The sequence below is a fragment of the Triticum urartu genome, chromosome 4, assembly GCF_003073215.2.
Source record: "Triticum urartu cultivar G1812 chromosome 4, Tu2.1, whole genome shotgun sequence".
NCBI lineage: Eukaryota > Viridiplantae > Streptophyta > Magnoliopsida > Poales > Poaceae > Triticum > Triticum urartu.
In genome coordinates this window covers 122,473,419-122,487,601 of record NC_053025.1, presented here as the reverse complement: position 1 = coordinate 122,487,601, position 14,183 = coordinate 122,473,419, and the positions used below count along the sequence as shown (strand labels likewise).

The 14,183-nt window shown below is 44.6% G+C and overlaps 1 pseudogene; it reads right to left on the bottom strand.

The window, feature by feature from the left end:
- Positions 1-7,220: 7,220 nt before the first annotated feature.
- LOC125554654 lies at positions 7,221-9,177 on the bottom strand (annotated as a pseudogene).
- Positions 9,178-14,183: the final 5,006 nt, after the last annotated feature.

Here is a 14,183-nt window from a genome sequence, read left to right as displayed (position 1 = left end):
GGAGAAGTCCTTAGCTTTGGGTTCAATCTTGCGGTGTCCTTTCCCAGTGACAATAGGGGCAGCAAGGCACGTATTATATTGTTGCCATCGAGGATAACAAGATGGGGTTTTCATCATATTGCATGAGTCTACACCTCTACATCATGTCATCTTGTTTAAGGCGTTACTCCGTTTTCATTAACTTAATACTCTAGATGCATGCTGGATAGCGGTCGATGAGTGGAGTAATAGTAGTAGATGCAGGCAGGAGTCGGTCTACTTGTCTTGGACGTGATGCCTATATACATGATCATACCTAGATATTCTCATAACTATGCTCAATTCTGTCAATTGCTCAACAGTAATTCGTTCACCCACCGTAAAATACCTATGCTCTTGAGAGAAGCCACTAGTGAAACCTATGGCTCCCAGGTCTTTCTTCATCATATTAATCTTCCAACACTTAGTTATTCTTAATTTGCTTTTATTTTACTTTGCATCTTTATCATAAAAATACCAAAAAAATTATCTTATCATATCTACCAGATCTCACTCTCGTAAGTGGCCGTGTAGGGATTGACAACCCCTTATCGCGTTGGTTGCGAGGATTTATTTGTTTTGTGCAGGTGCGAGGGACTCGCACATAGCCTCCTACTGGATTGATACCTTGGTTCTCAAAACTGAGGGAAATACTTACGCTACTTTGCTGCATCACCCTTTCCTCTTTAAGGGAAAACCAACGCAAGGCTCAAGGGGTAGCAAGAAGGATTTCTGGCGCCGTTGTCGGGGAGGTTCGCGCAAGTCAAGATTTGACTCCCGACAACGAGCCATTTCTGGCGCCGTTGCCGGGGAGTCTACGCAAAAGTCAATATAACAAGTACCCATCACAATCCTTATCTCCAGCCTTACATTATTTGCCATTTGCCTCTCGTTTTCCTCTCCCCCACTTCACCCTTGCCGTTTTATTCGCCCTCTCTCTCTCTATCCTCCCTCTCTTTTTTCCGTTCGCCTATTTTCCTTTTGCTTGTCGTTATGGCTAGTCCCTTATCTTCTCCATTGTCTCCCGAGAATGAAATTCTAAATTTTAAGCAAAGGGAGGGAGAAAATCTAAAAGACGCTTGGTATAGAATTTGCAATGCTCAAAATAGATCTACCAGAAAGCAATCTACTTCCGTTCTTCTTCGCAATTTTTATGTAGGCGCTACTCCTTGGCACAGATATGTCCTTGATACTATTACTGGAGGGAACTTCTTGGGTAGCCACACTTTTGATTCTTATAATGCTATGATAGATTTGTTTGGCTCACCCCCTCTTTTGGTTAATGGAACTGTATTAACTTTGGAGCATGTAATGCAGAGGCTCGAAATTATTGAAAATAAGGTTGCTACCGTAGAGTTAATTGAAAATTTGGATAAAAAGATCCACAACCGAATCTCTCAATATGGATCTAAAGTAGGAGTCACTTTGAAAAATATTAAAGAAAAGGAACCCATAGTTAATGAGAAAATAAATCACGATTCCACTAGGATCGATAAACTTGAGGATATTATTACCAACTTGGGAACCACTTTTTCTTACGTAAAGAATACTCAAAGTCCTCCCACTAAAATTGCCAAGCTTATGTATGTTCCTAAAAATAAGGGTGAATCCTCTAGTAAGGAAACTGCGGATGTCAAATCTACAAGTATTCATCCCAATCTTTTTTCTATCATTAAGGAACCATTTGTTACAAATGAATTTTTCGATCTTTTGCCTAAAAGTTTGATAATCAATAAAAATAAATAAATTCCTAACGATGGTAGATGCCTCATTGAAGAATTGCCAACCAAAGATGGCAATACCTAGATCTATCCTTGCTTTTTATGCCTAGCTAGGGGCGTTATAACGATAGCGCTTGTTGGGAGGCAACCCAATTTTATTTTTATTCCTTGCTTTTTTCTCCTGTGTAGTAATAAATAATTTACCTAGCCTCTGTTTTGGTTGTGTTTTTTGTGTTTAATTAGTGTTTGTGCCAAGTAGAACCTTTGGGAAGACTTGGGGAATGTCTTGATATCTTGCTGTAAAAAACAGAAACTTTAGCTCTTACGAGAACTGCTGCCATTTTTATTTGGAAAGTGATATTTAGTTAATTCTTTTTGAATATGATTAATAGATAAATTCCTCACGTCAAGAAATTTATTTTAGAATTTTTGGGGTTCCAGATCTTGCGCTAGCTACAGATTACTGCAGACTGTTCTGTTTTTGACAGATTCTGTTTTTCGTGTGTTGTTTGCTTGTTTTGATGAATCTATGGCTAGTAAAATATTTTATAAACCATAGAGAAGTTGGAATACAGTAGGTTTAACACCAATATAAATAAATAATGAGTTCATTACAGTACCTTGAAGTGGTATTTTGTTTTCTTTCGCTAACGGAGCTCACGAGATTTTCTACTTTAAGTTTTGTGTTATGAAGTTTTCAAGTTTTGGGTAATGATTTGATGGATTATGGAACAAGGAGTGGCAAGAGCCTAAGCTTGGGGATGCCCATGGCACCCCCAAGATAATCTAAGGACACCAAAAAGCCAAAGCTTGGGGATGCCCCGGAAGGCATCCCCTCTTTTCGTCTACTTCTATCGGTAACTTTACTTGGAGCTATATTTTTATTCGCCACATGATATGTGTTTTGCTTGGAGCGTCTTGTATGATTTGAGTATTTGCTTTTTAGTTTACCACAATCATCCTTGCTGTACACACATTTTGAGAGAGCCGTACATAATTTGGAATTTGTTAGAATACTCTATGTGCTTCGCTTATATCATTTGAGTTATATAGTTTTGCTCTAGTACTTCACTTATATCTTTTAGAGCACGGTGGTGGATTTGTTTTACAGAAACTATTGATCTCTCATGCTTCACTTAGATTATTTTGAGAGTCTTAAATGCATGGTAATTTTCTTAAATAATCCTAATATGCTAGGTATTCAAGATTAGTAAAAAATTCTTATGAGTGTTTTGAATACTAAGAGAAGTTTGATGCTTGATGATTGTTTTGAGATATGGAGGTAATAATATCAAAGTCGTGCTAGTTGAGTAGTTGTGAATTTGAGAAATGCTTGTGTTGAAGTTTGCATGTCCCGTAGCATGCACGTATGGTAAACATTATGCAACAAATTTGAAACATGAGGTGTTATTTGATTGTCTTCCTTATGAGTGGCGGTCGGGGACGAGCGATGGTCTTTTCCTACCAATCTATCCCCCTAGGAGCATGCGCGTAGTGCTTGGTTTTTGATGACTTTTAGATTTTTGCAATAAGTATGTGAGTTCTTTATGACTAATGTTGAGTCCATGGATTATACGCACTCTCACCCTTCCATCATTGCTAGCCTCTTCGGTACCGTGCATTGCCCTTTCTCACATTGAGAGTTGGTGCAAACTTCGCCGGTGCATCCAAACCCCGTGATATGATACGCTCTTTCACGCATAAACCTCCTTATATCTTCCTCAAAACAGCCACCATACCTACCAATTATGGCATTTCCATAGCCATTCCGAGATATATTGCCATGCAACTTTCCACCATTCTGTTTATCATGACACATTCATCATTGTCATATTGCTTAGCATGATCATGTAGTTGACATAGTATTTGTGGCAAAGCCACCGTTCATAATTCTTTCATACATGTCACTCTTGGTTCATTGCATATCCCGGTACACCGCTGGAGGCATTCATATAGAGTCATATCTTGTTCTAAGTATCGAGTTGTAATTCTTGAGTTGTAAATAAATAGAAGTGTGATGACCATCATTCATAGAGCATTGTCCTAAAAAAAGAGAGAATGGCCAAAAAAGGAAGGCCAAATAAAAAATATATAAAAGGGACAATGCTACTATCCTTTGCCACACTTGTGCTTCAAAGTAGCACCATAATCTTCATGATAGAGAGTCTTTTGTTTTGTCACTTTCATATACTAGTGAGAAATTTTCATTATAGAACTTGGCTTGTATATTCCAACAATGGGACTCCTCAAGTGCCCTAGGTCTTTGTGAGCAAGCAAGTTGGATGCACACCCACTTAGTTTCTTTTGTTGAGCTTTCATACATTTATAGCTCTAGTGCATCCGTTGCATGGCAATCCCCACTCCTTGCATTAACATCAATCGATGGGCATCTCCATAGCCCATTGATTAGCCTCGTTGATATGAGACGTTCTCCTTTTTGTCTTCTCCACATAACCCCCATCATCATATTCTATTCCACCCATAGTGCTATATCCATGGCTCGCGCTCATATATTGCGTGAAAGTTTATAGGTTTGAGATTACTAAAGTATGAAACAATTGCTTGGCTTGTCATCGGGGTTGTGCATGATGAGAGGATTCTTGTGTGACGAAAATGGAGCATGACTAAACTATATGATTTTGTAGGGATGAACTTTCTTTGGCCATGTTATTTTGAGAGGACATGATTGCTTAGTTAGTATGCTTGAAGTATTATTATTTTTATGTCAATATGAACTTTTATCTTGAATCTTCCGGATCTGAATATTCATACCACAATTAAGAAGAATTACATTAAAATTATGCCAAGTAGCACTCCGCATAAACAATTCTGTTTTTATCATTTACCTACTCGAGGACGAGCAGGAATTAAGCTTGGGGATGCTTGATACGTCTCCAACGTATCTATAATTTTTGATTGCTCCATGCTATATTATCTACTGTTTTGGACATTATTGGGCTTTATTATCCACTTTTATATTATTTTCGAGACTAACCTATTAACCGGAGGCCCGACCCAGAATTGCTATATTTTTTTGCCTATTTTAGGGTTTCGAAGAAAAGGAATATCAAACGGAGTCCAAACGGAATGAAACCTTCGGGAATGTGATTTTCTCACCGAACATGATCCAGGAGACTTGGACCATACGTCAAGAAACAAAGGAGGAGGCCACGAGGTAGGGGAGCGCACCTACCCCCCCTGCAAGCGTGCCCTCCACCCTCGTGGGCCCCCTGTTGATCCACTGACGTACTCCTTCCTCCTATATACACCTACGTACCCCCAAACGATTAGATACGGAGCCAAAACCCTAATTCCACCGCCGCAACTTTCTGTATCCACGAGATCCCATCTTGGGGCCTGTTCCGGAGCTCTGCCCGAGGGGGTATCCATCACGGAGGGCTTCTACATCAACACCATAGCCCCTCCGATGAAGTGTGAGTAGTTCACCTCAGACCTTTGGGTCCATAGTTATTAGCTAGATGGCTTCTTCTCTCTTTTTGGATCTCAATACAATGTTCTCCCCCTCTCTTGTGGAGATCTATTCGATGTAATCTTCTTTTTGCGGTGTGTTTGTTGAGACTGATGAATTGTGGGTTTATGATCAAGATTATCTATGAACAATATTTGAATCTTCTCTGAATTCTTTTATGTATGATTGGTTATCTTTGCAAGTCTCTTCAAATTTGGTTTGGCCTACTAGATTGATCTTTTTTGCAATGGGAGAAGTGCTTAGCTTTGAGTTCAATCTTGCGGTGTCCTTTCCTAGTGACAGTAGGGGCAGCAAGGCACGTATTGTATTATTGACATCGAGGATAACAAGATGGGGTTTTCATCATATTGCATGAGTCTATCCCTCTACATCATGTCATCTTGCTTAAGGCGTTACTCCGTTTTCATTAACTTAATACTCTAGGTGCATGCTGGATAGCGGTCGATGAGTGGAGTAATAGTGGTAGATGCAGGCAGGAGTCGGTCTACTTGTCTTGGACGTGATTCCTATATGCATGATCATACCTAGATATTCTCATAACTATGCTCAATTCTGTCAATTGCTCAACAGTAATTCGTTCACCCACCGTAAAATACCTATGCTCTTGAGAGAAGCCACTAGTGAAACCTATGGCCCCGGGGTCTATCTTCATCATATTAATCTTCCAACACTTAGTTATTATTACTTTGCTTTTATTTTACTTTGCATCTTTATCATGAAAATACCAAAAATATTATCTTATCATATCTATCAGATCTCACTCTCGTAAGTGGCCGTGTAGGGATTGACAACCCCTTATCGCGTTGGTTGCGAGGATTTATTTGTTTTGTGCAGGTGCGAGGGACTCGCGCGTAGCCTCCTACTGGATTGATACCTTGGTTCTCAAAACTGAGGGAAATACTTACGCTACTTTGCTGCATCACCCTTTCCTCTTCAAGGGAAAACCAATGCAGTGCTCAAAAGGTAGCAACGGTCATCACCGGGAGTGGTCCCGACTATTGTCACTTCGGGGTTGCCGGATCATAACACGTAGTAGGTGACTATAGACTTGCAAGATAGGATCAAGAACTCACATATATTTATGAAAACATAATAGGTTCAGATCTTAAATCATGGCACTCGGGCCCTAGTGACAAGCATTAAGCATAGCAAAGTCATAGCAACATCAATCTCAAAACATAGTGGATACTAGGGATCAAACCCTAACAAAACTAACTCGATTACAAGATAAATCTCATCCAACCCATCACCGTCTAGCAAGCCTATGATGGAATTACTCACGCACGACGGTGAGCATCATGAAATTGGTGATGGAGGAAGGTTGATGATGACGACGGCGACAGATTCCCCTCTCCGGAGCCCCGAACGGACTCCAGATCAGCCCTCCCGAGAGAGTTTAGGGCTTGGCAGCGGTCCGTATCGTAAAACGCGATGAATCCTTCTCCCTGATTTTTTTCTCCCCGAACATGAATATATGGAGTTGGAGTTGAGGTCGGTGGAGCTCCAGGGGGCCCACGAGGTAGGGGGAGTGCCCCCACCCTCGTGGACAGGGTGTGGGCCCCCTGGCGTAGATCTTTCTTCCAGTATTTTTTATATATTCCAAAATAATTCTCCATTGATTTTTAGGTCATTCCGAGACTTTTATTTCTGCACAAAAATAACACCATGGCAATTCTGCTGAAAACAATTGCAGTCTGGGTTAGTTCCATTCAAATCATGCAAGTTAGAGTCCAAAACAAGGGCAAAAGTGTTTGGAAAAGTAGATACGACGAAGACGTATCAAATGACTGCAGTGAGCAACGGCCAGATCGAGCTGGTCAAAAAGAAAAAGACGAAACCCGCCAAAGTCAAGTGACCCCAACTTGAGAATTTCAAATTTGACTGGGCGGGAGGAGATGCCAGATTTAAAAATTAGATCATGCACCTTAATTGCGTGAAAATCTTGTTGAACGGAAAAACAGTGGTTTAGGGCTAATTCAACTAGCAGTTCATTAGGTCTGACAGTGATTGGCATGAAAGTAATCCAAAAAGGATGTGTATGGTGAGTGTAGTGCACATGAGGTGGAAGCTGGTTAAAGCAACTAACATTTAGCATACGGTAAAAGAAACTAATACCGGGCCATTTTCGTCTCACCTTAGGCAGATCCAGAGTTGATGGCGCTGGTGGCAGTGATGCAGAGACGACCGGCGACGAAGAGGAAGGCGTGGAACCAAGCGACGAGGGCATGCCATCAGCACGAAGAAGGCGTCGGGCACCACTCATGAGCATAGGCCAGGGGAAGCGGATCAGCATGCTCCTCTTGCGGTAGTCACCCATGGAGGTGATCAGTTTGGTTACGGCGGGCGATGCAATAGTGAAGGAGAAGCAGGAGTCTCTGTCGTCAGTGACATCGAATTGGAGGTAGGAGTCCCCAAACAAGTGAGCGAGGACAAATGCCATGGTCGTGGCGTTGAGAGTGAAGGGGAATTGGATTACACGCACGTACATTTGGCAGCCATGAGGCTGGCTGCATGAACGGGCGGTAACGTGGGAACGAAGCTGTGACCAAGCCACAGCTTCGAACTGGAGACCCAGGTCGTCGGGGATTTGGAGCAGCCGGGCAAGCGTCATGCATGTAGCGGTAGAGCACGGTGGAGACGGGATGGAGGGCAGAGCCCTAGCGAAAGAGAAGGAATAGTTGCGGAAGCTGAGAGTGGTTTAAGCGAGGATGATCTCAGCCACGCACGCAGAAGCGACGTGGAAACGGAAGACCAGAGGAGAGCATTGCGCGACAAAGAAGTGAGCAGTAGATCCACCCAGGACGGCCTGGAACAGCGCAGCGACAACTATGGCGTCGAGGTGACGGTTGGAGTAGCCGAAGGCGATGTAGAGCGGTGAGGCAAGGTGGAGGGCCGGGGTGGTGATGTCGAGGCGGAGGTAGTAGGAGCAATCATCTTCAAACTCCAAGCCCATGGTGTTGCCGCAGCCCAGGAAGCAGCAGAGCGCAACCTGCCCGGCCTTGACATAAGGTAGGTCGAAGAATGGCGAAGGTGGTGGAGCCACGTATGGTATGAGCTCGTCTAGGGAGTTTGTGGTAAGAGGTAGGTCAGGTGCAGAGATGTCCGGTGGGTTTTTGGTGGCTGGAGCATTGCCGGAGGCCGGCGGGGTGGCCGGCAAGGAGGGCGGAGTGGGAGCGGGAGCGGGAGCGAGACCGGGAGCGGGAGCGAGACCGGGAGCGGGAGCGAGAGCCATTCATGTTTAGTTGAAGCGTAGAGCGCTGGAATCGGTTCATGACTTTTGATTAGGCTTCAGTACACCAGCCCTCAGCCAGATTCTCAGAGATGCCCCTCACCCCTGACACATTTTTTTCCAACTTCACACGTCGCCACGCTAGATGCCCATTCATCACGGTTCAGTCTCAGTCCATCTCCAACCTACTACCACCCAACACCCACATTTACTGTTCAGCTCCAGTCCAGCCAGGCGACATATTATTTTTCGTCTGTGTTTCAAAGTTTTGTATTCTTTTACCATGCCAATTTAGAGAGTATATATCTGAACAAATGCCGATGCATCTTATATATTTCCAGATTCATCGGTAAAATCAACATTTTCAGTGTTGATATTTTGTGCACATCATTTATACAGATGATTACCACTTACAAAACAAATGCATGAAAGAAAACTTTGTAGGGATTATTTCATGGGAACTGCTAGGCGCCGGCGCACCGGCCCAAATTTGGGTCGGTCGCCAGGCAGCCGTGCGATTCAGCAGCCAGCACCCGTCCGATCTGCCTCCAAAAAACATCGTTTTCCTTTCGTAAGTCAACGCAAACACGGAAAAAGCTCGATCTGGTTGTGCCACGTCCAGCGCGCCCTCCGGCGAGGGCAGCAGCACCTCCGCTTCCCTCCTCGCGCCACCGCTCGTTGTAGCTCCGCCGCTCGTCGCAGCTCCGCTGCATCACCATGGCCCCGTTCAAGGACGCAGTCTAGCCCCCGTCTCCTTCTCCACAACAGGCCATTGTAGGATCACATGGCCACGGGGCGCTATGCGGCTGTGCCTCTCCCAGCGACGTTCCCCCCGGATGCATCTCCTCCAACCGCCGGCCGGCTTGTCTCTCCCCCTATGCCAGCATCTTGTGCTACTCACCATTGTGGTAGCCCTACATGGAAGTAGCAAAATCTTCAGGGGACGTAGCAAAAAACAAAGATAGTTGCAGCAAAAATACCATCGCAGTTGATGCATGTGGAAGCACTGCCGGTCCCGCTGCCTCTCTGCCATCCAAAATGGATGTAACAAATTTCTCGCCTGGTCATAGAAAAACTGATGGCGGTTGCAGCAAAAAACGCCGCCGCCGTCGCCGCAGGTCGTCGTTGTGCCCTCATGGATGTAGCAAAACATCTTGGCAGTTGTAGCAAAATCTGACACAGTTGTAGCAAAATGTCCTCGCCGTCATGTGGGTCGCAGCTCCGCCGTGAATGTAGGTAGCAAATTTACTTGTCAGTTGTAGCAAAATTCAGCAATGGTTCCAGCAAAACATCGCCACCGCCGTCGCTGGTCACAGCTCCACCGTGAATGCATGTAGCAAAAGGCCAACATGGTTCCAACATCTAGGCGTTGCGGTTCGAGCATTTGAATGCCATGGTTGTAGCACTCCCCTGTCGTGTGTGGTCACCACCGGCAGCTGTCAGCTTCCAGCATCTGTTCATCATGGTTCCAGCACTTGGACGCCACGGTTGCAGCATCTGGACGTCGTGGCTTGTATAAAAAGTGACTGTAGTGGCGACGGTGGTCGCCTCCATGTAACTCCGGCCATCACCGGTCGCAACATCCATGCACAGCTCTCAGATTTTGAGGTTGCAGCTTCTGCGGGGACGGTTGCAACTTTTTGGCTTGGTGGACGCAACATCCAATGAGTCGCGGCAGGGCGCGGCGGTGATATTTGCTGAGTCGGCGGCGGCTGGGCGGCGATGGTGATCGTTGTAGCTGCAGGAGAGAGAGATGATTGGGGGAAGGAAGCAAAGGAGGAAGAAGAAAAGGAGAACGAACGGCTGAGAAAAAAGAGAAACGAAAGAATATAAGGTACGGAAGTGGGTTTGCATGGGCCACTGCTTCCTTCATACGCGCGAGGGAAAGCGACCGGCTGAGTTTTCGGCCGGCGCGCCGATTACAAACAATTCCCTTATTTCATTGTAAAAATAATTGGCACAATTGATATGCACTGCAGCTGTCATAGACTGTAGGCCCATCAAAGTAGTCAATAACAGAGAAGACATGTCGATGCATCTGATAAAACAAACTTAACGCGTTAGAAATTAAAGAAACAAAAGAAGCTAAATTGCCATGTCAAAGCTAGTACTGGTGATGCCATGTGTGGGGGGTGGACCAAGTCGCCGAGACATGATGGATTATGGATGGGCTTAGACCCATATAAGACAATAATCCCTGATCAATCTCTAAGGCCCATGCATGTGTACGGCAAGTAGTGGGAAGTGTGAGAAGTTTAGTACCATACTGCTACAGTAAGAAGAGTGTGACCTTTTTATAAGGGCTGCTCCATCACTTGTTATTGGGAGCTTGGGAATAGGAGATGTACACGCGCGCTCCTCCTCCTCCTCCGTCCGCCTTGCCATGCCTCGCCTCGTCACGACACACACGCGCGCCCCGAGTGGGTTGCTCGTACTCCGCTGGAGGCTATTTTCAGTGTTTGTTCTTTTATGTTATATTGGGCAAGATTGCTGAAAGGAGAAGACAGGGCGATGTTCCAGGCTGGGGTGAAAGGGCTGGCATATGCGGCAGCAGCTATGGCGGACAGGTCTTACTCGCAGCACAGGATGTTCTTGAGGGATGGAGATGGAATTCAGATCGGCTAACTTGCTCTTCCTGCCAGTTCAGTAATCTTCCACTAGGGTATGATGCCCGTTCTGGAATCTACCAGGTGTTTGGTAAGTGTTTGGTAAGTGTTTGGTATATGGCTTCTTTATGCCCCTGGGTGGTCGCATAGTTTTCAGTTCTTCAACTTTCCAGTTTAGGTGGTGGCTTGTTAGTGTTGTAGGTTTTCGCCCCATGGCGGATGGTCTGTTTCAGGGTCTTCCAGCGGTGGATTTTTTTTTACGGTGCTCCAGCTCGTTCCCCCCCCCCCCCCCCCCCCCCTTTAGTCCTATTTTGGTCCTTGGTCATTCTATTTTGGATATGTTACCCAGAGAACTACTAGACTGAACCTCAAAAACAGACTTTTGTATTTTCGTTGATTGCAAAATTAATGAAAAGGGGTGTGAGCCCGGTTGGAAAAAGCTAGTACTGGTGAACAAGACAAGCCATGAAAAATAATTTCATAATTAGTCATGGGTAACCAGGCATATAAATTCAATTGCGAAAAGACTAACACAAGTGGAAACATCGATTATTAGTGGATTTGACCACGGTTACCGGCACAAGTTCTGAACAGAATACCCACCAGCTACTACAAATTTTCATGGCCCGAACAAAGCATTTAAGGCCTGTCATATTTTTCTTCTTCTTGTGAGTAAGCACAAGACATGCAGATTCAAGTTTTGGCCCCGCATTGCATCAAGCAGTCAAAATACTTTTTATTGCACAATTACCACTAGCACAAGTACTCTCATGTCCAAGTGAAAAAAAACATCATCCAAAGAAAGTCACAGATCTTGCAGGATTAAGCATTTGATGATGAGAAAGTTAGAATACTGCTCCAAAGAGTACTTGGAGATTCCTTGCTTTTTTCAGGATTATATGCAACAAAACATCACAGATTGGCATCGTAAAAATGTTCACTGGTCATAAAATTACACGAGGGTTGGGGGCAGTTAAAATTCACAGACCAAGACATTTTCATAAAAGGAAGAGATTAAGGAAAATGCCGCCGGAGAGAAGAATATCGATTACCCTGTAGAGAAAAAGTGATCAATGAAATAGGAGAGACGACTATGTAGAAAATATCTAAACATTACAAATAATGACATACAAGCTTCTGTTACAATTTGAACAAAATAGTAACAAGATCGTGGGGGGAAAACTTGCAATAATAAACATGCATTCATAACGTGAGCTTTTTTTAGGTGATTCATAAGGCGAGCTTTAAAGACTCGTATGAGTATGAACATAGCTAGCTCTTGATTCAACGATTCTTGCACTACAAATCAAAAAAGAAAATTGTACTGCCCCATATCTACTTTCCTGGGACTATCCATCACCCCGCTTGTAAAAATCCAGAAAAAGAATCCAGAAAGGAAATTCAAAGGCGTTCAGCAACAAGCCATATCTTATGGCATGTACAATGGTGGCATATGAATACATATGCCCCATAACAAAAAATAATTTGAGGCATTTATATTTTTTTTTCCAATGCAAGCTGCCACTAGTAGGCCTTATTAAAAAATAGACAATAAAAATTTTAGTACACACGTATCTTTACTTTTCATTTCAATATTTTTAGCTTTTGTCACCGAACCACACTTTTTCTCTTCAAGCACTCGTCTTCTAAAAAGGATCTCACTTCCCTATCTAAACCTACTTTATGTCATATCCAATTTTATATGGCATGCGAGGCATCACCTTGAGGCTATGTATCTAAACCTTGAGGCTACGTGTGCAGGATAGAGGACCTCATCATGGCCGAATCAGGATCTGGCAGCCGCAGCGACATGAACTGAGATCCCGTTTCCTCCATGGCCGCTGCCACCTCCGTGCTCCGAGATGGGTAACTAGATGCACACCCCCATCCATCCCCACCTTCCTCATGCCTGGGATCTGCACCGGCCGGCTGCTTGCTCCTCCAGCGAGATCTTGCCGCCACGGAAGGAAATAGGTCGCCGAGACGCCGGCCAACCGATCCGGCCGCCCCTTGCCATCTCCACGTTAGCAGGTTGGAGGTTCTTGGCTCGTCGGCGGTACCTCACGGAATTATTGTTGAAGCAGCAGAGCGCTCGTCACCGGTACCGCCGGCAGGGTGGTGTTGGGGATAAGGGCATCTCCAACGCACAGCCTCTCAAGTAGGTGTTTAAAAAGGAAAAACAGTGGGATCTTATTAGGCACCGACCGCAAAAGTTTGAGCTTCCAACGCACGGCCGCTTAAACAGCCGCTTGGATTGTATTAAAAAAGCAACAATCCGCAGCAAACTAGCCTAAGCGTCCGACTCCTCTTAAGGCAGCGATGCTAGCCAGTTGCCGGCCGATGCTGGGATTAAAACAGGTAGTTGCCAGATCGGCTAGGATTTTATTCCTTAGCGCCTGCTCTAAGCGTCTGCATTGTAGATGCCCTAATGGATGAGAGAGAGATGGGTGGCCAAGATGTAGCATTTATGCTTACCAGCTGGACTGTACGAAAATCCGGGCCCAATCCAGCACATATCCATCTTCACATGGGCCGGTCCTCGGTCGCCTGCTAGCCATCGGGCACTTGTACCTGATGGGAGGATTCAAGTATCTCTAACTCAACCTGTGCCCGTCTCCTACCTAAACACGCAGCGAATACACCTGGTATTTGCGACGAACAATTTGGGTCATAAAAGGCGGGTACGTGTTCAGACCATCTCCAGGCATCTTACAACGGCGGGGATAACGTGCACCGATGCCGCCATGCGTAGAAACTCCGTTTTACAAAAAAATCATGCTATTGAAGAAGAGAGGAGAGCAAGGTACTACCCCATAGGAGACCTTTTGAACTGTCAATTGAAGAAGGGGTCGTCTTATGTGTGGCAAAGCATTTGGTCCGGCATTCAAACTTTTAAGAAGGGCTATATTTGGAGAGTAGGCAATGGAGACAAGATTAATATATGGGATGATTGATGGATCCCAAACAGTGCTTCCAAGAAAATATTAACAGTAAGGGGGAATCAAGTACTTACTAAAGTGAATGAGTTGATTGACCCAACTACAGGAGAATGGGATGAGATGTTAATTCGGGAGAACTTTTGGCATATCGATGCAGAGCGTATATTACAAATTCCGTTG